The sequence below is a fragment of the Labeo rohita genome, chromosome 19 (assembly GCF_022985175.1).
Source record: "Labeo rohita strain BAU-BD-2019 chromosome 19, IGBB_LRoh.1.0, whole genome shotgun sequence".
Taxonomy (NCBI): domain Eukaryota; kingdom Metazoa; phylum Chordata; class Actinopteri; order Cypriniformes; family Cyprinidae; genus Labeo; species Labeo rohita.
Window position 1 is genome coordinate 15146495 of NC_066887.1, and position 25348 is coordinate 15171842.

The following is a 25348-nucleotide window of genomic DNA, read 5'->3' on the forward strand; positions in this document are numbered from 1 at the left end:
GATATTAACTCACAATTCTGACTTTTCTCAGAATTATGACTTTATATCTCAAAATTGTTACTTTTTTTTTCAGAAATGCGAGTTTATATCTTAGAATTTTGTCGTTATAACATGCAATTGTGAGTTCTTAAGTCAGAATTGTGAGATATATAACCTCGCAATTCTAAGATAATATCAATCTTTTTTCCCTCAAAATTGGACTTTAAAACTCGCAATTGTGACTTTTTTTGCTCAGAATTGTGAGATACAAACTTGCATTTGCGAGAAGTCAAAATCGCAATTTATTTCTTGTAATTGTGAGTTTATATTATGCATTTCTGAGAAAAAAAGTAAGAATTATGAGTTTAGATCTCGCAATTCTGACTTTTTTCTTACAATTGTGAGTTATAAACTCCCAATTGTGAGTTATAAAGTCAAAATTGTGAGATATAAACTCGCAATTCTGAGAACATAGTCTTTTTTCCCCTTGAAATTGGACTTTAAAACTCACAATTGCAAATTTTCAAAAGAAGTCAGAATTGTGATTCTGACTTTATTTCTCACCATTGTGATTTCATATCATGCAATTCTCAGAAAAAAGTAAGAATTGTGAGTTTATGTTTCACAATTCTGACTTTATAACTCACAATTCTGAAAACGGCACTTCTCAGAATTGCATGATAAAAACGTGCAATTCCGACTTTTTTCTCACAAATATGAGTTATAAAGTCATAATTGCGATATCATGAAACTCGCAATTCTGAGAAATAAAGTCCCTTTCTGAAAAATAAAGTCTGTACTGCAAGATATAAACTCACAATTCTGACTTTTTTCTCAGAATTACGACTTTACATCTCAAAATTGTTACTTTTTTTCTCGCAATTGCGAGTTTAAATCATGCAATTCTGAGAAAAAAAAAGGCAGAATTGAACGTTTGTATCACGCAATTCTGTGAAAAAAATAACCTCTTTTTATTTTTTAATCAGTGGTGGAAATAGGCTTCTATACTAAGAAGCACACTGTTGAAAATAAGAAATGTTTCTTAAGCATCGAAATCAGTGACAATATTTCACAATATTACTCCTTTTACTGTATTTGTAATCGTATTTGTACTCCCAATGGAGTATATGTAAGATACTTCAGTACTTTTGTGTGAAGCCAGCTTGACACATAATGAATCGACTGCCTTTCAGCTAATTTTCAAAATGTTTGCTTTGACATATTCATTTTAGAGTGAGTTATTTTTGGCTTTCATTAAATAGCTGATTTATCACCTATTTAAGTCAAGGACGCTTTTTGCAACAGGTGTATTTCATTTTATGGCTCTTCTGTTGTATTCACCAGTGGCAACTGCTTGTAAAAGTGCTGTCAAGGTTATATGACTGGCTTACAAACATGCACCTGAACAAATTCAGTGTTGTCAACCATTATGCCTTCTCGAAAGATACAGATGCGGAGGATACCATCTCCTCTCGTAATAAGAGAATCACTAGCACCAGTAAAACTTAATTGACTCCTTTATCACCTATAATGTAGTGATGAATATTTTCCACACAGGCTTGTCTTTTCCCACAGAGTCTACGTTATGCTGAAAGATGAATGATTAATAAGGTCACGGGCAGGTCGAATCAAATATCACACTCCCGGATGAACAATAACAGTTTCCAACCCTGGTGTCATCACCCCAACTCTCTAGTTCCCATCTATTGCCTGTGCAATGTGATATGTAATTCAGCCAGAGCCATTCGGTTTTATAATAAAAGATGGCCTTGCAGCCCCAGTGTGGGTCAAGGAGAGCATCTGGCCCACATTAAATAGAAATCTGCTTTAATGTCATACATGAGGTGATATGGGAGATGGCTTGAGCTGCATGTGTCAGAAAGGTTCTTCTCCTACAGGTCCTTCATTAGCATAATAATAATGTTTTATGTATGTATATATTTATACAAGGTGAAGTGGATGATGGCAGTCTGTGTATATGGTGGTAAAAGGCATAAATGTATGTGTTCAAACACACGCATACGCATACATAAGTACATACAGACTACCATCATCCACTTTACCTTGAATAACTGTATACATATACAGAACATATTTTATGCAAATTGTTTTCATAAAATTTTGGAAGGAACAGGGAACAGCTTGATCCTGTGATGAGCAATTAATAAACTGTCTTAATGGATTTTGATGTACGCCTGATATCATTGCCTAGAAAACACTGTTTTATCCTCAATCCAGTCTAAGCCTCTTATTAAACCCTCAAATGAATTTATCTGCATCTTATCTGAACAAACAACTTGCGATGATGGTGGGAAACTAGGTGCATCTGAAGGCTGGATACAACAGGAGATTTCTTTTGAGAAGCTGTCCAGATGATTCATTGGCATGTAGGTGATGCCTTGTGCTCCCAAAGACTTAGATGCAACCAGCAAATTCAATTATCTACCTTACCTTAACTAGGTTGTCCCAACAAAGTGGACGATCAATCAGGAAGACAAGGTCAGAGAGGGTACTAATTGGCTGATGGCGAAGGAGCATTAATATTAAAATCAATGTGTGCATGTCACAACACCATAAGTATTCTAAGGAATCTAAAAATAAAAACAACTGTTTTTGCTCATTTTGTAGCATGTTTTACCTCCCCAAAAAACTGCACACTATACTCCTAAATTATGATGGGCTATTTATCTTCAGCTAGAGTTTTGACCTGAACTCTTCCTGCTTCTACTTGTAATATTATAACTATGGCCATGACGAGAAATTGTTGCCACTTTTTAACCCTCTGGAGTTAAAAAACGTCCCGGCGCGGTTTGTGTTTTTCTGATAACTCCTAAAAGGAACTTTAGTTACTCCATCATTTTTGATTGTACAGAGAAGAGCAATACATCAATCGAATCCGTAAAGGGTCTACTTTTATTTGTATACACTCATAATAACAACAAAACGTTGTGGTTTTATAAAATAAAGAAAACATACAGGGTGTGCAGTAGGGCTGCATGATAAATCGCATGTGATTGTCAGGCGAGTTTAGTCAGTAAAGCCGGTACTTTGATTAGTAGTAAATCTCCATCATGTGCATTCAGATGGAGCAGCAATTAATACACAGAGCCGTAAATCACTGACAAGCTATACGCAAAATTGCGTTCATAATCGCAGATGAATCACATTCAATTATGAGCGCGATTTTGCGTAGCTTGGTCGCTTTGGTCTCTGTGATTTAAAAACTCTGTAAATGCTCGACACAGAGAAATGAGAGATATATCTATAGAAAGCTTGATATATCCACTTTTAAACAAAGTAAGTTTCATCAAAAACAAATATTCTGTTATAAAGTAATCCGAATGAAACCAACACAATGTCCAGTCTGTTCTGTGGGACATCTTTATTTTTAATTTGATCATGCCCATGAGCTACTTTCAATTTTGATATTATAATCGTCCATGTGAGGCATGCGGCATGTAAACGCCCACATCACCACTAAACAAAAGAGCGAGACTTGGCTTCATCGTTCATCTCGGCTACTTGCATCTCCTTTCTGGAAGAAGATGTGCTGTGGCCCATTTCCACTTTTTGGCCATTTTCTCTTGCAAGCCTGAATGGCAGCTAGGAGTGTGCATTTAAGGTAATATTGTAATTTTTTTTTTTAAACAATATGCAATTTATCAAGTATCATAAAAAACAGAAAAAAACACATTCAGAGAGCACATGTATACACCTGATAATGTTGGTTAGACTATTGTGCAAGCACATTTCGAGTTGCCGATGAACCCTGTGAAACTACGGTTTGACAAAACAGCTCAAATCTGCATAAGGAGGTTAAAATAGCATGGCTGCATCAACACCTTAGAGCATTAACCTTTAGTGACATACCCCGGATATTTGAATTCTGAACAGCCACAATACATATGCAATACACCTGAAGCAGCGTAATAAACACGCAGCAATACATGCCTGTGTCAACGTAATAAAAACGTGCCATGGTCACATTGATCGTGTGTTTTAGCACCACTCTCTGGACAATTCCCTTTGAGTCTGCTCTGAAACGTGCAGTAAGGTAGGTAATTACAATGTTGCAGAAATGTATATAGAGGCACATGTTTTCATGAGCCTAGGTATATCATCTTATGTAGTTAATTTAACACAAAGAGTGATGCTTTCCTCCAAATATCAACATGATTGCAAATGTGATGTTGATTTGATTAACTGTTCAATAAACAAGAAGTTAATATTAACTTTTAGACACAAGAGTTCTTGTTTTAGCTGTATTTCGAATATTTCGAAAGGAAGTAGTTCCAAACAAAGCCACAGCAGAACTGTTTTGCGTTTCTGAGCAACACACAATGGTGTTTCGTTACTGAATCAATCATTCGTTTGAATGAATCGGTTGAATGAATGACTCAGTGACTCACTCATGCAGTGATTTGCCTCCACCTACTGGCAATTTTAGGTTTATATTTAAAGTCTATATTCCCTTTTTTTCCCAAAATCATTTCAAATATCATTATTCAGTGTTTGTGGGAAGACGTGAAATATGTAGCGCAATGTACGTTTTGTGACATATTTGATGTGAAATGTCCACTGAGTGGCACTACGTTTTATGTGACATTGGTTTTGTACGTGTCACCGCAGTTCTGAATTGAAATGTCGGTTGAGTAGCACTATAACTCTAATGCTCTGTGACATTTTAAAATGACACACCATCTGCACTACACCTAAACCTATCCTATAGTATGAACAAAAGCAAATGTGACGTAAAAACACAATTGCAAGCATGCAGTTTTAGCCTGTTTTTCAATCTCTCATCTTTCAGCTCTTCCATCATGAGTCATGTTTTTCACGGGATTCGTACCCAAGGATTTCACACCCTAAGTCCATGCTGGCTAAGCTACCCAGCAAGCTTGTTACATCTGGTGTTGTGCCCATTTTTACCTACCAATACTAGTAGGGTAGCAATCTAGCGGGGGTCAACACAAGAAAGCGGAACATATGGAGCTGTAATCATAACTTGTATACAAAAACGATTACAAGTGCCTGCTGTTTTACCACCTCTAGTGTTCATTGCTGTTGGAAACTGCAGTGACATGTACTTATTGATACGTATTTCATATCTTGCGAAAAAGTTCCCACAGGTACGTTTTCGTCATGAGATCAGGTAGATATTAATTATACATTTGCAACTGCAGGTTAAACGCATTCATGTCCTGCATTAAAGAGTCTCTGTAAAGATGCAGATTCTGTGCCACTTTTTTATTGCAAACTAAAATTTTGTTGATACTGATTTTATTTGATTAGTAACAGCCCTGTAGCATCTTGAATTTAGAGGTTCAATGTCAAGAATTTGTCTCAAAAGATGATGCAAAATATCATCTTATTATCTCTATCAACAAGATTCCAGAAAATATAGAGATGTCATTTTTTGTCAATATCGCACACGCCTAGTGGAGGCCCAGCTAAAAGTTAGTTGTTCTTGGCCCACCACTGTACTGTATATAGTGTACACTCATAATACTGAATATTAAATTCTTACATGGTGCATTGTGGTGTGCAATCGAGTCAGCAGTTCACCCACTTCTCCCCTGATAACAATTGCTATATACTGCTCAGCCTTCTGGGAAATCCCTATAGTTTAGCTGACCCCTAATTAAAAGTCCTGCAGCCGCTCATTAGTTCCTCGCTGCCCTGCGAAACAAAAGCGAGTCGAAGCGGAGCACAGCTATTGATCACATTAGCATAAAAAGCCGCAGCGGCAGGTGACCCGAACTGATCGCTTCTCCCCGGCAGCAGAGGTCGTAGAGCAGGGGTACGACCCACCTTGAGCTCCATGAATACTACATTATTATGGCCACTTGTGTCATTACTGCATTGGCTGTGGGTTAGTGATGAAAGTACAGTGTTAATATGCAGAGGTCAGAGGACACTGGCTTTTGGTGTCTGACAGAGACACTGTTTGGCCTCCCTGGTCTCTAATTCTCTCTAGTCATTGTAAGATAAGCGCTAAATCACTTCTTCAGCAGAAAAATAGTGTAGTGTAGATACAAGAATAGAACAAGAGAAACACTTCATTTTTTCTTTCATATTTTGATATTTGTGCCAGTATCATCTGTCATGATGCCAAGAGCAAAACAGTGGCATTTGGCTGTTAAATTTTCAACACTGAAAGTGCAATAAATCAGTAGAGAGAGAGAGAAAGAAAGATGGATGGATGGTCCGTTGGTTAGATGGATGTATGGAGAGATAGATATTCATATTTTTACTAGAAAACAAGACAAAAATACACATACAAAATACATTTGCAGTGATATTTGCATTTCTCTCAGTCATAATGTACACCATTACAAATACATCTCGCCATTATTTACAGAACCACTGTACATTTTATGCATAGCCATATTTCAAGTCTAGGTTGTTTACCATTGGGACAGATAAATGTCAACCTCATTTTCAGTCTTTATGAAACTGTGAGACTAGGTAAGTGGTTCTGGGCTGTTTATTGCTTCTCATTACCCAAAAGGATCCACTGATCCGCTAAATAGAATTAGGGAAGTACCAGTAACTGTATTTAAAGCTGAGGCTGTAAAAGATTAGAAATCATCAGCAGATGTGCACAGTTTGTGAACCGTGGCAAAAGCAAGAGAGGAATGAGAAAGGAAGCAGTTTGTCCTTTATCAAAGTCTGCAAGTTAAGGGCACTCTTGTATGGAGAAAAGTAAAACTGGCTAAATTTTAGAAGTCAGAAACAAGGGCAAAAAGAGAATTCATTTTATTTGCTCTTTCACTCTCTTGATGCACTATTTAGAGCCCCCTGAAACCCTGTGCCAAATCTGGTCACAAATTATCAGGAGAATAAGATGTTAATACAACATTAATGATGCAAAATACTGGCTCTTACAAACACTCAAGGGGACACAAGTGTTCCCTCGATTGGCTGCGAAGCCCTGTGCACAGACACACACTGACATCTCAACGCTGTGCCAGCCTCTACACCCAGATGTGCGCAAGCACATAAATTCTTAATTGTTTTCCTGGAGTTTTGAGTTTATAATCATGTTTAGAGTGAACTCGGTGGCAGCTCAAATGTCTATGCTGACCTATATTCTCTGATTGCTGTTGCCTTTTTGGAACAATGGAGAAGTTGTGTTCTAATTATTCTGGCTCTAGCTGCAGTCGCAAATCAATAGGAGTTTAGAATCTTGCTGCTTAAACTTTTTCTTCACTCCTCGCCTACTGCACTCACCTGTGATCCTTGGGTTAAACTCTTCCATTTTGGAAACCATTAAAATTAATGAATTCATGATTTGAGTACCAATGGGTCTAAAGTCCCCCTTAAGGCATTTTTTTGCGTTCTTTCTTTCTTAATTGGATATTTTTAAATGATTCTAGATGGAGCAATACAATTTGTATTTTGTATGTTATTAATAAATTAAAGGGGACATTGGATGCAAAATTCATTTTCACATGGTGTTTGCATAACTTAGCAGTGTGTGGGCACAACCACCCTGCAATGATAAAAATCCATTCACTCCTTTTTTTAATCCCCAAAAAAGCTAAACAATCTCAGTTACCAAGCCGTTTAGATTTTTTTAGCAGTATGACATCATACCACTCAGGCCACGCCCACGACCACTAACAGACTGTCTCGTATTAGCATATTTCCCCCTCAGCCAACTGTATGCTGTTCATTTTCTCTGCATTTGAGCAGCTGTAGCGACAATGATGTCTTGTAAACAATGCAGGTGTTTTGTAGTTGGACATAAAAGTTTTACTAAACATGGCAAATTAGTGCAAGATTGCAATTCTAAAACAGCACCAATGGGAGGGAAATATTCTGCGGGTGGTTTACAAACAATACGCAAATTAAAGTACACAGACGCAAGGTCTCATTTACATATTAACCAACACAATATACCACGCACAGCGCAAATTAGCATAGTCACATTAAACAATAAAGAAATAAAGAAGCCACAGTACGTTAAAAAGAACCGGAGGCTAAAAAATTAAGGTTTGCTAGAAGTTTTGATAGATCTGTTTTTACATGACTCCTAGTTGAGGGTTCCAAGTTGTCTTTTATTTCCTGAAACAAATTAAAAATAACATGGCTTGGCAAACGTTATGTTCGGATAATGTGTTTTTCCAGCACTCCATAAATTAATAAGTGTGGAAAAAATCCTCTCCCTTCTACCATGTGCTCTCTGTTCTCTGCGGTGTCTCCTCCTAGCAACAATAATTGCAGCCATTTCAAGCGCAAATAGTTTTTTGAGTGTTAAATGATGGTGCAAATGCTAGTAATTTGACGAGCGCAAATGTTTGTAAAACGCATTGCATGATTCATTTGAATACTCTCCTCCCATAAGTTTTGCATCTGAAAGGGAAAGTCCTATAAATGCATATTCAATAAGGTCAGGCGCAAAAATGACAGTGTCCAGGCCTTTCAGCGCTAATTTTTCACTGTGCATCTTTAGTAAAACCTGACAGTACGTTTTTAACGCCAAAAGATGGTTTGCGCTGGCGCAAGCTGTTAGTAAAACTGGCCCTTCATTTTCTCCCATCATCACAGCCATAGAGGAAGCAGTGGATTAGTTTTGTTTTCGATAGTAACGTGCCATCGAATACACCGAAAACAGAAGAGAGGGGCTGGGTGAGGAGTAGCTCATTATCATTTAAAGAGACATGCACTGAAATGAGTCACTGTGAACAGAGCTGTTTCTAAAAAAAGGTAAAAAGGGTGTTGTTTTATGAAGACCATAAAGAATTATACCAACTTGTGGAAAATAGGCATTCGATGTCTCCTAAAAGAACTGTTTTCTATTTAAATGTATTCCAGTGATGGACAAACTGTATTTTTAGTTTTCACTGAATTTTCTTCTGAATCAGAAGTCACATGCGTGACATTTTCAAAGAACATTCTTCACCAGAAATGCCCTGCAGACTAAAGTAAGGTTAAGGTTACATGATTTTTCTTATTTTCCCATCATCTTTTTTCTTGTGTCATCATCTGTTTTTTCTACTAATAAAATGTAAAACATCTACTGTTCTTTCTCATATAGCTGAGCCTTTTTAATATGCCTCAGATCAATGAGAGCATTGGGGAAAGACAGGGATCGCATTAAATGCATCACAATGATGAATGCAAACCTCAAAATTTGGTTTCAATGCAAACGCTGTAATGAGGGTAAACAGTGAGCATCAGGTTCCCTCTAGACCATCTTGCACATTCTATTACAGTAAATCACTGTTTCTCAGTTTTAACCCATCACACATTCCCCAAACCGTTAGAGGATACCTGGAAGATATACATAGCCAATTAAACCATGATGCCAGCTTCATTTTCCACTTCCTCCCTGTTGTCTCTTTCTTTTCCAGCCTGGAAACACTTCACAAGCTTATTATCTTGCAAGTGGGAGAAAGAGTTTGTACTTGGGAACTAGAAACGGGACATATCCTTGCCACATTATACAGCCATGTTAGCCTGGGAATGTTTTTTAGTGAACAGACGGTGTTTTCCCCTGACACTGCATGAGTGAAATAAGAGAGTGGGGTAAAAAATACAAACAAGTATGGTTTTTGTCATTTCATCTGCTTGTTTCTGCTTCTCTCTCACTTCCTCTCTCTCTCTCTCTCTCCTCTCTTCAGATTACTAAGTGGAACCTGTGAGGGTTTGCAGACAACAAAAGTGTGTAGTGTGTGTCCATTGAAGAGACCGTTTCCTCTCTGCTGATAATGAAGCACCATTTCCACATGAGGAGGCAGTGAGTATTTCATCTCTGACTGTAGCCACATGTGCATGGAGAGCTATTAACTCCCTTGGTTCACCGTGTGTCTTTGAAAGCTGTCCCTCTGTGCCTTTGTGCAAAGCCGGTCTCAATTTCAGCCTTCTATCAAGTACCTGGCCAAGATTACACAAATGTCATTTTAATGCCCCCCAAAAACCTTACCTCAAAGGGTCCCTCTTTGCTCTTTGAAACTGTTCTTTTCATTCCCAAACGTTTGATGTGCGCTTTTTCTAAAAAAAATGCTAGGGTCATAAAATGGCTTGCGAGGGCATTTTTTCCCATTGTTCCTTTTGATACAGGAAGTTTAGGTGGGGTATACTGAAGAGATTGTACCTTTTTTAATAATCAGTAGGCTGCCACTATGATTTGCTCCATGCTAGTTGGTTGAAGGTTGTATTAGGGGGCGGGACATTCTCATTCTACTGAGCATCTGATTAGACAACAATGTGTAGTGCAGGATGAGTCATCAATACTGTATATTTGGTTCATTTTGTTTAAGACTATACATTTTTAGTGAGTATTTATGCCATTTTTAATGTTATACTGATTTGTTAGTTAGTAGTTTGTTTGTTGCTAATATTTTAATGTTTTTGCATCACATAACCAGCTTCATATTTATGACTTTTCTGCTTGGAGTGCTTGAGTACAAGTCCAATAAAACAACCAATAAAAAAAAAAACTAACTGGAAGCATGCTGAAATGGAATGGTTGATTCAGAAAATGTGTTTTTAACTCAGTTTTTTTTTTCTGAAGACTGTTTGGTTAGGTTTAGGGTCCAGTTTATTATTGGTTCTTTTCGGAGCATTATTATTATATTGCAAGTCACCATACATTTAATTTCCAAACTGCTATGATACAACAACCAGCGTAAAAAATCCTAACAGATTAACGTTTATCTGTTTCAGGTAAACTCTACTTTAATGGCACTTACTGGATGTTTTCTAATAAGCCTGGGTTGAACATATTGATTATATGTAGAATTGCATTAGTTGTATTTTAAAATTTTAAGTTTAAATGAAAAGTAACATTACGTATAAGTGGATGCTACGTAGCCCATGATACTTAAAGAACATTTTGAGATTGTAGGTTGTGGGTTTGTGGTTGTCCATCGGGGAATGCTGAAGTTGACAAAGGACTGTGTATTATACAACCCTGACTTGTCAGTTATTCATGAAGCTGACGTAATGCCACAAGAGACCGCTACTTATGTTTGCTGAGAGTGGTTTTTGGCTAATGCTCATTCAGAATGATTTCAGCCCTGTGGTGCTTGAAGAGGTGTGATAAAGGCATTCTTTAACTATACCAATCCTGCCTCAAAATCACAGTCGTATAGATAACAGCTGCGGATTTGACTCCAGTGAGTTTGTAAATTAGCATTACGTGAGTAGCCAATGTTACGAGACGATTAGCTGTGAATCCATGATTCTGTGTCCTATCCTTTATATCTGAATTCACCATTTCACTGAGGACAAATAAAAGGATATAATGAGATTAATATTTTTTTAACATTTGGAGTGGAAATATTTTAATATTGCTTTCAGGTTAGGCCTATGTCTGAAAGAAAAGTACAATTACAAACAAACAGGCAGCATGTAAGACCTGACATTTTGCTCATCAGCTCTTGTACACAGGCTTATTTCTCTAATGCGATTAAAGCTGAAATGTGTTAGTTGGATTTGGCAACTCCATAGCCTTCAGACCTAGTATACAACTGCATAAATTACTTCCTAAACGATTGTTCAAACACAATACGTTTTTAAGACAAAAAACTGTGCTGCTTAAAAGCACTAAAAAGTAGGAAACAGGAGAAGATACGTAAGGTTGTAAATGGCCTGTGATGTAAATGGCCTTTCTTAATCAATATGTTTGTTTTCCAGTATTGTCGTTTTCAGAAAAACAAACATGTAAGCATATTGCAGCAGATATTTAGACTGTTTTTACACAATACATCTAGTGTAAGTGTATAATTCACTCCATTGGAAATTATTTTTACTTGTTTTAAGCATAAATCTAACTTAACTTGTACAGTTTTGCTTCTCAGGTAAATTGTTTTTTAGGAATGTTCATATGTTTTTCTTGACACAAAAAGATACTGATTAAGAAAATGGTTTATTGCAGTGTCAAAAAAACATGTATATTGTCTGATATCAGCTTGCTGAACACAATGCCTGCGTGTGACAATACAGTATACATGCAAAGCCAAACTGATCACAACAGTCCAAACAGCTGACTACCAGCCAAATCGCCTGTTTGAAAGTGTCTGGCTTCATTCCATATATATTGCAGGGCCACTTGTTAGACAGAGTCAAAGGGGCCTCACAGACAGATTGTTATTGGAGTAAAAAATACAGTTCTAGACTGCTGGTCTGTGGGAATCAAAATGATGTGAAGAAATCTTGAAACTTTTGCCATACTTTTAAATCATTATTTTCAGTTAGTTATTAGACCAATAGAGTTCTTATTAAACCCACAGTTCATTAACTGAGAAAACTGCTGATATACATTAACAGTGGATAATTTGGAGATAATAGTTCAGGTAGACTTGGTAGAGTACTTAATACTTGGTAGATCTGAGCAAAGTTTGATACATCATTGAGATCTCTTTTTAAACTCCAGTCTCATGTGAGATTACTTTTGTTGTTTTCTGAGGGAGAATTATCTAAAAAGTACACAATTTACGTGGAGATCTCTGTTTGATGTTGTTGTTGTGTAATATCATTGCTGTCTATAAGAAATAACTGAAAAATTAAAACTGTATAATTTTTATTTATTTATTTTTAATTTTTTTTTTTTTTTGTATGGGTCCTGAAAATGATGGGGCAAAAGTGGAAGCCTGATTATTCACAAGGTCTTTTAACACAAAGTTTGAGATACTCAAACTAACTTATTCAGATCCTATTTTTGTTCTTGTTTTGTGTATTTTGGCAGAATACAATTTTTTTATATAATGATCTCTTTCTATATGAACACATGGACAGTCACAAACACATACCTAACCCTAATATCTAAGCATAAATGCATTGCAGTTTCCAGCTGAAATAATCACCAACAACTTTTATTCATTTTCTCACAAATTATGATTACAGGGGTAGATTATTAATTAAAAAGGTCTTGTTTTTGCATGGTTGCTTGCATAATATTACAACCTCAAAACACTTTTACCATAGTTCATCATATGTAAATACATTTTGACATTTTGCAACACGTAATTAGCTCCATATGGCTTTTTTGGGTTTTATTTTTCTAGACCCTAGAATGGTTAAATTAAATGTTAAACATCAAAGAAAAACATTTCTAATTATTTGAAATCATAAAATTTAGCATTTAAAACAGCAATTTAGTAAAAGTTTAACAAAGATGACAATTTTAAGGCCCTATGAAAGTTTTGTCTTTTTTTTTTTTCTCAAATTCAGTTGATTTTTTCCACATTTTGTTTTCCATAATTTTTCTGGATTCCATTTTAATTGTTTCATCAAATATTAATAATCAAAAGCATCTCTAATTAACTGATTTTATTAATAAAGGAAATTTTATTTATTTATTCATTTTCCACAGAAATACTGTGTTGTGTATTTACATTTTTCTGCTAAATAAATTCTAGTAAGTCATTTTTCTGGTAAATATTACTTTAAAAATAGTGTTTTAGTAATAATTTTAGTAGTAGTAGTAGTAGTACTATAATTACTTTAAGCAATATTTCTGTCATGGTTTCTTCAAGTTAAACTGAACTTTTATTTTGATGGGTTGCTGTGAAGACTTTAAAGTTTCTGTTGTAAATATGATATGGTGATAGTTTTACTCAAAAGAAATGGAAAAATGCTTAAAGCAGTTCTAGATTATGTTCATGTGTTCATCTACACATATACTAAGGCAGCATATACTGAGGTCATGTGCGCTTCAGTATATGTGTAATAAACAAAACCATGCGTATGCCCCATTCATTTTGCAGCTTAATATTCACAGACACTAGTACATATCACATTTTGATTTAGTTGTACTGACCTACTTTTGATTTATTCATCCAAAATTTGGAAAATTCTGTGACATTCCGTGTTATACGGTAAATTTCATTTTTATGACTGGATTCCACGATTCCGTCTGTGTTTTATAGTGCCAAATTAATGTAGGTGGTACATTAGTTTTGGGCACATTTCCCAGTAAGTCTGCGTTTTCCAGTTAACCTGGGTTGATGATAGCATTTGGTCAGGCTATGAAGCCATTTCCCGTGGCAGGAAGTCAGGCAAGTGCTTTCCTTGAGTCACATGTTTTCCTATAAAAGAATAGCTCACCTTCTCGCACACACTCTCTCCAGTTTTTCTCCAATCAAATCTCTCTCCATAAGAGCTCTAAATCAGTTTCAGTGCTGTTGATACGCTGCGTCTCAGTGGAACGGTGTCTCACACAGAGACTGTGTGATTTTTCCAGATCTCTGGGACATTCAGACTTACAGACAGGTCGAAGGATCAGGTTTGCTTGAAGTTTTTCCTGTCATCGTCCTTTCTTTTACAGCTTTAATGATGTCAGACTCAGTACAGTTATTACAGCTATAATTCAGTCTATTGTTTCTTGCGTCCATGTATATTTCCTGTCCTTTGTTGGATTTGTAATAGGCTACTTCCTGTTCTTTGTCTTTTGTAGCGGATATAAGCCCACCTCTGCTTGACCTGCAATAAGTAAATGGTTCTCATTAGATGATGCTATGGGTTCATTACAGACAGTGTGCGTTGTCTCACCTCACGCTGTCATTCTCATTGAACTGCATGTTTTGATGACCAGGCCTGAGGGATGCAGGTGGATCTTTCACCCCAAGTTGAGGAAGACATGCCCATGTCTTGTTCACTCTGTTGAAAGAGCCAGCTTTTATTAGCGTAAATTTCCATGCTGTTCAAGACTGGTTTCCCTGCTGGTTATAATAGAAATAGTATTGGTTTTAATGAAAACTGTAATGGACCCTGTGGGTCTCTACTGGAAATTGGTCACCTTAAATTTGTGGCTTGTTAAGACCACTAAGGCCTAATGGGATATGTCCCAAAACACACTACAGGAAACCATTTTTTAATGGTTTTAATGATTAAAAGTTGATGGTTCATAACGTTTGTGATGCTATTTGTACACTGTAAAAAACTACTTTAAAAAAAGTTGTTTCAACTTAAAAAACTGTTCCTGCTGCCTTAAAATTATATGTTTACTCAACTCAAATATCCATGTTTTCATGTAGAACAACTTAACTAAACTTAACTTGACTAAACTTAAAATTATAAAGCAGCACAAACACTTACTTTTTTAAGTTGAAACAACTTTTTTTTTTAAAAGTGAGTGGAAACCATTAGAATTTCTGTAATCGTTTCTATTGTTTTTTTCTGCTGTAATGTTGGATAGGTTCTTGACTTCAGCCAGCTGCTTTTGTGTTGCCACTCTAGTTTCTTAACCACAAATGGTTTGTTTGTTTGTTTGTTTTCCCCTCATGAGCTCAAAAATCAATTGAAACACTTTGCAGCTGGCTTTTAGAAAGAGATTCATCTATGGAGTTCAGACTGCACTGAATGGTCATTTAAAACCAGTGCTCTGTTTAACAACAGCTTTATAAATAGGTAACTGTTCATATATATATATATATATATATATATATATATATGCTAAGATTATTAATGTTACAAAGAACACAGTACAGCAATAATAAACGGAAAGGTTATTAGGGGTATTATATTGGGGGTGTAACGATACATGTATTCGTACCAAACCGTCACGGTACGGACAGGGAGCATGAGGCCTTACCACGAATACTGGCAATTCACCCTCAATCCAGAAGGGAGCGCCCGCAGTAATGCAATGCTGTTTGATAACCGCCAGCAGAAGAACAGCGAATGCCTGAGTTGCACATTTGAAAACAAAGCCCACCAGACAGTGATGATGTGCTTATTCTGAACGCGTCTCTCACTGACAAAGGAGTATAACGTTACTTTAAAGGCTTGCATATTCAACTGTTTGCTAAATGGAGCTTTGTGCTTGTGTATCCTACCTATTTCATTCGGCACAAATCCAAATATTCCATAATATTTCGATATTTGTGATGTATCCAAATGTTAAACTATTTTGTAAATTATAGGCTTTGTGCTCAAGTCGTGTTCCAACGTTGAAACAATGAGGCGGGCGCGTTTGGTTCACTGTATTTTATTTTGATAAAGTACCAACGGCGCTGTCAAGTTAGCAATGCTGGAAGCCTGGAACTGATAAATTTTGTGTGTGTGTGTGCGCGCGCCAGCGCAATTAAGTTACTTAAGCTGTGTTCTTATACCAGCAAAATCAACTTCACTGTTATTTATTGTCTTATTAATAATGCCTCACTGTAAAAGGTCTTTTGTAAATTAAAGAAAACAAATAAATATGACTTTCTGCCATTTGAGATTCCTTTCTGTCACAAAATGAACTGAAACTCAGCATACAAATCAAAATAAAAAAAGTTAATCAAAGTTGTCCTTAGAGAAGAACATTTAAAACATGTTTTGGATTTAGGACAACTTTGAGGAAAAGTTTAGATCCACTTCAAATGTTGACAACTGTATATAGGCTACGTTTTTTGTTAACTAAATTTATCTGTTAACTAAATTTAATATATTTGATTGATAAGTTTTTATTCCTTGTTTGTATATATGTACTGCAGATTATATATATATAACATTATAATTTGATATAATATTTAGTATTTTCACATCTAGGTGGAAAAAAAATTGTTATTTGTACTACTGTCTGTTCAAATTAAATGAAAAGAAACTTAGCATAGCAAGCACAGTAGATTTGTTGTTGTTTTCCTGTTGTACCGAAATCGCTTCGAACCGTGACCCCCGAACCGAGGTATGTACCGAACCATGACAACTGTGTACCGTTACACCCCTAATATATATATATATATATATATATAATAATTTGAAAAGAAACTAATCCTCAGGTTGTAAACACATCTGAAAGCAAGTTGCTGCTCCTTTGAAATGTTGTTAAAAATTTAAAGCATTGTACACTGTGTAGCTGTTTGATATTGAAATGTGTAAACCAAGAGCAATAAGCCTACGAGTCTCTTAATATATGAGGAACAACTTGGAAAATTGCTGATCCATCACTGCTGTCTATGCGAGGCATAAAGATAAACAACACTCTTTTTTTCTCTCTCTCTCCTTCTGTTCTGAATCCAGCTTATTTGCCATTTAAGTGCTTATATCCTTCCTAAAGTTTCAAACATCCAAGTCAGTATAAGATCAACTGCACAAATTAATAATACATTATCAACCAGACTGCAATTAAAGGATCTTGCTTATGCATGATTATGAATACACATTTTTGTTGGCTGAATTGTGTTAGTTGCAGTTTTCGGCAGTGCAAGGTCTGCATGCTGTGAAAATAAAGCTGTTAGACATGAAAGAGTTGGGCAAAAAGTATTAAAGTTGTCAAAACACGGTCTGTGAATTTAATTTATCTGCCTATTTTCTCCACTCACACACTCGTGGTGCCATTGTACGTATGAAAGAAAGTCATTATATTTAGATTGTTATGTTTCATACATTATGTATATTTTAACCTTTCCAGAAACTTTTCTCTTTGTTGCACTGTAGGTGTGATATTTTTTTTTTTTTACCTATGCTGCACTATAGTACAGCACTAAATGCGTGTGTGTGTGTGTGTGTGTGTGTGTGTGTGTGTGTGTGTCTGCGCTCGGAAATGAATGTTAAATTGGTCCTTTCCGTTTATTATTGCCGTACTGTGTTCTTTGTAACATTAATAATCTTAGCAGTGTCTTATGTTTGTTTGTTGTGGTTAATCCAATTACTGACTGCTGGCACCTCAGAGGATTATACCAAACAAGTAAATTATGAAGATAGTCAAAGCATGTGCTGTGAAGTGTTACAGTATTATCTTCAGAAACATTCTGGTTTAGTCATTCTACTGGACTTAAGTTGAAGGTGATGCTAAAGTTGGTATCAAATAGCTTCAGGACGACATACAACTTGACAGTACAGTGTAGTTTGTACTTGGTCAATTACTTAATTACTACACTATCATTCAAGTATTTGAGGTTGGTAAGAATTTTTAAAGGGGACACTGGATGCAAAATGCATTTTTACATGGTGTTTGCATATGAATGTGTCTTAGCAGTGTATAGACACGACCACCCTACAATGGTAAAAATCCATGCTTTTTTCAATACCTAAACATCTAAACAGTTTCAATCATCAAGCTGTTTCGATTTTCTGAGCAGTATGATGTCATACTGATCCAGCCCCGCCTACGACAGCTAATGGACTGTCCTGTATTAGCATATTTCTGCCCTCAGCCAGTTGAAGACTGTCCGCCATTTTCTCCTCACTCAAACAGCTGTAGCGCCAATGTCCTGTAAGCAGTGCAGGTGTCTTGTAGTTAGGTGTAAAACAAAAAGGGTGTTGTTTTACACCTTTGAGGAATTTTAACCAAATGTATGTTGCAGACATTTTATGATGACAGTAAAGCAGGGGTGCCCAAACTCGGTCCTGGAGGGCCGTTGTCCTGCAGAGTTTAGCTCCAACCCCAGTTAAACACACCTGAACCAGCTAATCAAGCTCTTACTAGGCATGCTAGAAACTTCCAGCCAGGTGTGTTGAGGAAAGTTGGTGCTAAACTCAGGATCGAGCTTGAGCATCCCTGCCTCAAAGAATGATGCCAGCTTGGGAAAATGGGCAACCTTTAATGTTTCCGAAAGAAGTCTCTTATACTAAGTAAGGCTATTTCTATTTGTGATGTAAAGCTGAATTTTCAGCAGCCATTTTTTTTTTATCCTTCAGAATCATTTTAACCCTTTAACTGTCATGCCTAAGTTTACTTCACCATATTACAAATAATTCCTAATGTAATCATGACAAACTATACATCGCTGGAAAGGTCTAAGACTTTTCCATATTTTTGTGTTACAAATTATGTAGGAAAAGTAATAGATTAATATATGTCAAGAGTGCAACTTAAAAAAATCAACGCGTTCTGACACGAGTTCTGACCTTTGTCACAAAAGACTCAAAATTCATCCCTTGAAGGGCATTTTAAAATCAGACATTGCATTACCATGGAAAATGTACATTAAAATCATATTACAAAATGTTTTCATTCATGAATTAAAAAATGTAAGCGCATTTTTATGTCTGTGTTCAAAAATGGGAGTGACAGTTAATTGTTAATATGCTTAATATCATGTTAATATCAATGTTGAAATCGGTTTTGTGGCTTAATATATTTGTGGAAACCATGATACTTTTTTTCAGGATTCTTTTATAAATAGAAAGTTCAAAAGAACAAAATTTATATGAAATGGAAATCTGTTGTAACTTTATACATCGGAACAGTTCAGATGCAAAACCAGCTAAATCCATCTGACGTCTTTCTTTAAAAAATGCATTTTTATCAGGCTCAGATGTATAGGTTTCTATGTAAGTACTGGTACTTCTGATTGGGCTGAGGCTGCTATGTTAGCGAGTTTGAAGAAAAAGTATTTGATGGCTGTATAATATGTGTTGAGAGCATTCACTCAGTATCATTATCTCATTTTTGACCGAGATGACTTTTAGCTGGTTTCGCATCTGAACTCTTCATCTTTACTGTCACTTTTGATCAATTTAATAATCAATTTAATAGTCCTTCGTGAATAATAGTATTAATTTTCTTGTAAAAAATCCTTCCAACCCCACACATCTAAAATGTAATGTATTTCCAAAGCAATATAATTTAATGACCCGAAACTTTTAATCGACTTTTAATGAATTTTTAATTCAGTAAACAGAGTCCAAACACACATAATTCAGTGTTTCACCTCATCTCCATGAGGATCCTGAGTCATCCACAGAAAACAACAGGTTGATTAAGATTTGTAATGAGTTCATGATATAGCAGAACCACTTATAGGTTAATGAGAGAAGTTACATCTGTAATTGCTCTTCCTCTTAAGACTTATAATGTTGCATTATATACAGGAGGTATGATGGATTGCCACAGATGTTCAGTACCTTGGTTAACTGCGTTCCTGGTAGTGTTCATTTGTTTTTGTTAGTTTGTTACCTACTAGAAATTGAGCTAAGGTGGATGTGTGTTGTCATCCTTCCTCCTGCCTGAAGGGATCAGGCTAAGCAGAGTGTGAGGATAATCTAGAGATTGAGAGAAATCCAGAAATGGCAAATAGCCATGAAAGGCGAACCAGCCAAATGGATGCAAGGAACAGGGATACTAAATGAGTTGCCAGCACTAAAGTCTTTACAAAGACAAAAGGTATTTATAAAGTGACTAACTGCTTGACTTTGAATGCAGTTGTGAGGTAACTATGACCGAGACTGATCTCTTAGGCTCCGATGTATAACCTTGAAGCAAAGATCATGTGAGGTATAACGAATCACTTTGGTTACCAAACAAAACATGCTGGATGGTTCCCAAGACAACTGAGGAAAAATGTCCTAAATATACACTACCGTTCAAAAGTTTGGGGTCAGTACATTGTTTAAGAAATTAATACTTTTATTCACCAAGGATGTATTAAGTTAATAATTAAAAGTTTATTAAAAGTCAATAATAAATAATTTACATTGTTATAAAATATTTATATTTTGAATAAACACTGTACTTTTTAAACTTGTTATTCATGAAAGAATCCTGAAAAAAAAAAATCACAGGTTCCAAAAAATATTTGGCAGCACAACTGTTGATATTATCCAACATTGATCATTCTAATAATAAATCTGCATATTAGAATGATTTCTGAAGGATCATGTGACACTTAAGACTGGAGTAACAGCTGATAAAAATTCAGCTTTTCATCACAGGAATAAATTCTACTTTAAAGTATGTTAAAATAAAAATATTTTATATTGTAAAAACATTTTGCAATATTACTGTTTTTTTTTCTATATTTTTTAATCAAATAAATGCAGCCTTGATGAGCATAAGAGACTTCTTTAAAGACTATTACAAGTCTTACTGACCCCAAACTTTTGAACGGTAGTGTATATCATATGACGTATTATGGTTGCATATAATGTTCTATTTCCTTTCTAATAATATCTGAAAACAACCAGCAATGCAAGACTGGGCGCTGACCAGTGAGAGAGAAGTTTAGCCAGCGTTGTTGACTAGATAATACTAGAATAATTTTAGCAGAAAAATGTTAGGAACTCTACTGATATCCATTTCTTACGTGCTTAGAATTCAGTTCATTAGCCTCCAGTTCTGCATCATTCAGTGACAATATTAGATCAAATTATTTATTTGCATCGCAAACACCAGTCACGTCGTACCAAAATAGATGTGCCATATAAATTACTGAAGCTGAAGCAGTTAATTAGCTAGAGAAGTTAATTATCTAAATAGTTTTCATTTAAATGAAGGTGTTATGCATAAATTGCTTGCATTAAAAGGATGAAAAGTTTGATAGAGTTGATGAGCTAATGTTGCCGGCTCACCTCGAGCTGCACAGGTCAGCGGGTAAGAGAAAGAAAGCAACAAATTAGCTAATGATGTTCTTGATTTGACCATGTTTATACACAACAAAAAGAAAAACAGACATTTTAAATAAAGTATTATATGACTGCTGTAGAAGCAAATTCACTCAGTGTTTATATTATTTGTTTATTTAGAATTTTTGCATCCACCTTATTTTTCCTGTAAGAGCAGGTGCAGCCATTTGTAAACTTTATGGGTGTGGCTTCCAGTCTCATCTGCGTCCAGCTATTTCTAGCTGTACAAAACAGCTCGTTTTGCTGCTTGATATTACAAATTGGTGTGTCTTACCATATCACTTTATTGTATTATTTTAATTACGAACACACTGGTTTGTAGTGAAAACAGTTTTACTGTTTACTGCACGTTGTTATTCTTCTCTTACATTTTTCTGTTCTGAATAAGATAAACTGAAGCTGATGTGTTTGCTAGTGGTAAATGTAGATTCTGTTTTGCTGGATGTGTGTGGTATTGTGCACAGGAAACCCCATTGTGTTTTTGATTGTAAGACCCCCTTGAAACTAACATCCATTCAAATGGCAAGTGGACAAGGCTAAATACAGATGTAACTGAGCCCAAATATAATGTGATTGGAGTGTGAGGGGTTAAAGGTTGAGTGCATGAGCCACTATAGACTCATATCATATTGTGTGTGTTTTTGAGGGCATGCCATGCCTCAGGCAGGATGAACACCTACACTGATGGGCGGTTAAATGAATGTAGCATAAATTCAGTAATACTTGCCTGTGCACTGAAGCCTTTTTGGAATAGAGTGTGTATGTGTGTGTGTTTTAACTCAGATGTGTCTATGCACATTCTAGAAAAAAAAAAAAATCTTTCTTCTCTCTCCGTCTTGACATGCATCTCTCATTAGCCACACACATTTGTCTGTGCTCCATGTAGGGGGTAGTGATTGATGTAGATAAGGTATCAGCTTTCTGTTTCTTACAGGGTAGTTTTTTGCTGTGTTAATGGGCTCATTTGTAACCTCAAGAAGCAGACTAGAGGCATGAAGCTTCGATACATGCTAGACTGTAAATAAATTTGTCTAGGGAACTTTCTCTGAGGTTTTTACTCCTTTCTCGTCTCATTTCTTCACTTAAATGTATTTTAACGTTGTTATAACCTGCAGTTTAAGGCAATTTTTAAACCTGGCTAAATCAGTGTTGTCAACAATGAGATCTATATTACTCGGTGGAAGCCATATGTTAGCATTCCTGTTAATCTCAAATGCACTTCTTTACTGTTTTGAGCCAATCGCCTGAGCAAATGATGACATCATGATAAAAGCTTATTGGCTAACGTTACTACAATAATATACGAATCCATGCAGTGCTAGAAAGTTAGAGTGAATTTTTATTTAAGCAAAGGACAATGAATCATACATTTTGTTGCAGAAATGTTCAGCAAATAAAGTTTTAGCATCTGAGGGAAACAGCTGACAGCAACATTTTTGCAGTTTATTTCAGAAGATTTATAACAAACAGAGTGGCGACAGTTTCACAGATGGACTAACAAGTGTTTAGGGTGGTCATATAGCCTCTTTTTCCCCAGACATGTCCTGGCCGGGAATCGCTTAAAATGTCAAATTTTAGCTTTGTTTTCCTATTGTTTTTATAGTTGCTGAAGGTAATGACTGAAAAATAGTTTGATCAATAGTGTGAAGGCATTGTACTTAATCGACCAATCGTGGCATGCAAGAAGGTGGGATCTACAGAGAAAAGGCAAAGCAATCCAAATACGAGTACATATGATGTATGAAGGCTGTAGAGGACACATCAGTAGGAAAACAAAGCTGAAACCCAGACTTTTTAGGCAATTTAGAAGTCCTGGCCATGTGCAGAAAAAAGAAGACCCACAAAGTTTTAAAACAGGTCATGTTAACCCAAGGTTTAGGACAGTGGTTCTCCCATGGGGCAAAGGAGCATCAAGATGATTTAAATTTAGTGCTGTCAAACGATTAATCTCGATTAATCGCGATTAATCGCATCCAAAATAAAAGTTTTTGTTCACATAATTAATGTGTATGTACTGTGTATGTTATGTATATATAATAACACACATGTATGTATATATTTAAGAAAAATATGTTGTTTATGTATTATATTTTTTATATATAATTTAAATTATATGAATATAAATATATGCATGTAAATACATGTAAATATTTTTAAAATATAAACTTTTGGATGTGATTAATCGTGATTAATCATTTGACAGCACTACTTAAAATGATTTGAAATAAGACAAATCAAGCATTAAAATAATCTAAAACACCTACAATTCTATATCAGGGAAGTTATGTAAATTCATAAAATCTAAAACTCCATGAGCATTTTTTATAATGAATATACATTTTTTCTAGTTATGTTAAGCTCTAAAATATTTCATTTGGTAAAAGGTGAGGGTTTAAAATTAAATTAAATTAAATTAATAATCCTTACCCAGTAAACCACAAACAACAGAAAAGATCATGGGGCCACTTATTATAGGTTTGAGAACCACTGGTTTAGAGTGACATAAGTTTAATTATGTGAAATGTCTAAATGTGTGCCCTTTTTCTATTATTTTACTCTTTTTGTTACTGAAATACAACTCATGTCCTCTACGTTAGAGAGCAAGACAGAGTAAGAGGGATGTTTTGGATGAATATGGCTTTATTCAGGGAGAGCTGGGAGGAGCTGATGGAGGACTATTGATTGTATTTCCTTATTATCATCCCTTCAGCTCGGCTTATCCGTGACAAGCAAGAGAGAAGACTAGAAATTAGCTTTGCACGTATTTTCTTCTTTTTCTCTGCTTTTCATTGATTTTTCAAGGGAGAATAAATTTCATCTTAATATTCTCTAACTCTATGATAAGCATTGATGATTTGCAGGACTTTTCCTATCGGAAAAAAAAGCATTTCTAGTCTAACAAATAACAACTAAAATCTTTTTTTATTATTTCATACGTATATAACTGCCTGACCGATGGTCTTTCTTTCTTGATCACTCTCTTTTTCTCTTAGATGATTTATATATCACTTGATAGTGATGTGTGGGCTTGTCTAGTCATTGCTCCTCAACATCCATCTTCTCCTACATACCTACTGTACTTCTTATTGTGTGTGTGTGTGTGAGAGAGAGAGAGAGAGAGAGAGAGAGAGAGAGAGAGAGAGAGAGAGAGACTTGTGAAAATCAAAGTTGTTAGGAGCCGCTCAGATGTGAGATGTTGTGAACTGCTGAGCTCTAATCAAAGTGATCCATCATGTTAGGGGTAAGTGAACAGAACAAAAGCACTCTCCAGTTTTCAGTCCGGGGGGAGATCTTGCCGCACAGTTCTGACGCTCGGGATATCAGACTTTGATGTCTGAATCTGCTGTTTCTAGCAAAAGCTGGTATACAGATGTGTGTCTAGATGGTGTCACAACACTTTAATGGATGGTTGAGGAGACATATTGAACACAATTTGTGCAAATTTGAAGGTTAAAACAAGGGATGCAATGAAATGAAAATTCTAAAAAAAACAAAAATTGAAATTTCTGAATACACTTGGCTTAAAACCGAAACTGAATGGGAAGTGCTTTGTAATAAGTAATTATTATGTTATTACATGATATAAAGTTATTTTGTAAAACTTTTTAACTTCATTGAAAGTAACAATAAAATTGGACAGAAAATATATTATTAAACATCAATATATTATTTTTATTTAGTAGGGCAAATCCAATGTTATGGATGTAACATTTTGCGTTATAGATGTGACATATAATTGCTTAGAGAATGTATGTGTTACCAATACCAGTCTATGCACAAGTTTTCTATGTTAAAAAAGGGAAATAATCATGCATTATGGATGTGACAAAAAAGGACAAGTTTTTGAGAGACTACATACTTTGTAGAATTTCTGTGAATTAAAATGCACAAACCAGACGCAATAATACCCAACAAATAGAGAAGTGATGGCTCTTCACAGAACATATAATTATTCGTTTATTTTAATTTTGACGTGTCTATTTTTGAGCAATTTGTACTGTTATGGATGTGACAAGCCTGAACGTGAAAAATCATGCACTAAAAAAAAAAAAAAAAGCTTTAAAACTTTAAAAGAGACCTCACATGG

At 35.5% G+C, this 25348-nt stretch overlaps 1 protein-coding gene across 3 annotated transcripts in view; it reads left to right on the forward strand.

Moving 5' to 3' along the window:
• Nucleotides 1–25348, forward strand: part of dlgap3 (discs, large (Drosophila) homolog-associated protein 3) — a 205266-nt gene that overhangs the window by 111221 nt on the left and 68697 nt on the right. For all 3 annotated transcript variants that reach the window (XM_051137251.1, XM_051137250.1, XM_051137252.1), the window contains one exon: nucleotides 9609–9724. The gene's annotated coding sequence lies outside the window, so the exon portion shown is untranslated. The remainder of the gene's footprint in view (nucleotides 1–9608; nucleotides 9725–25348) is intronic.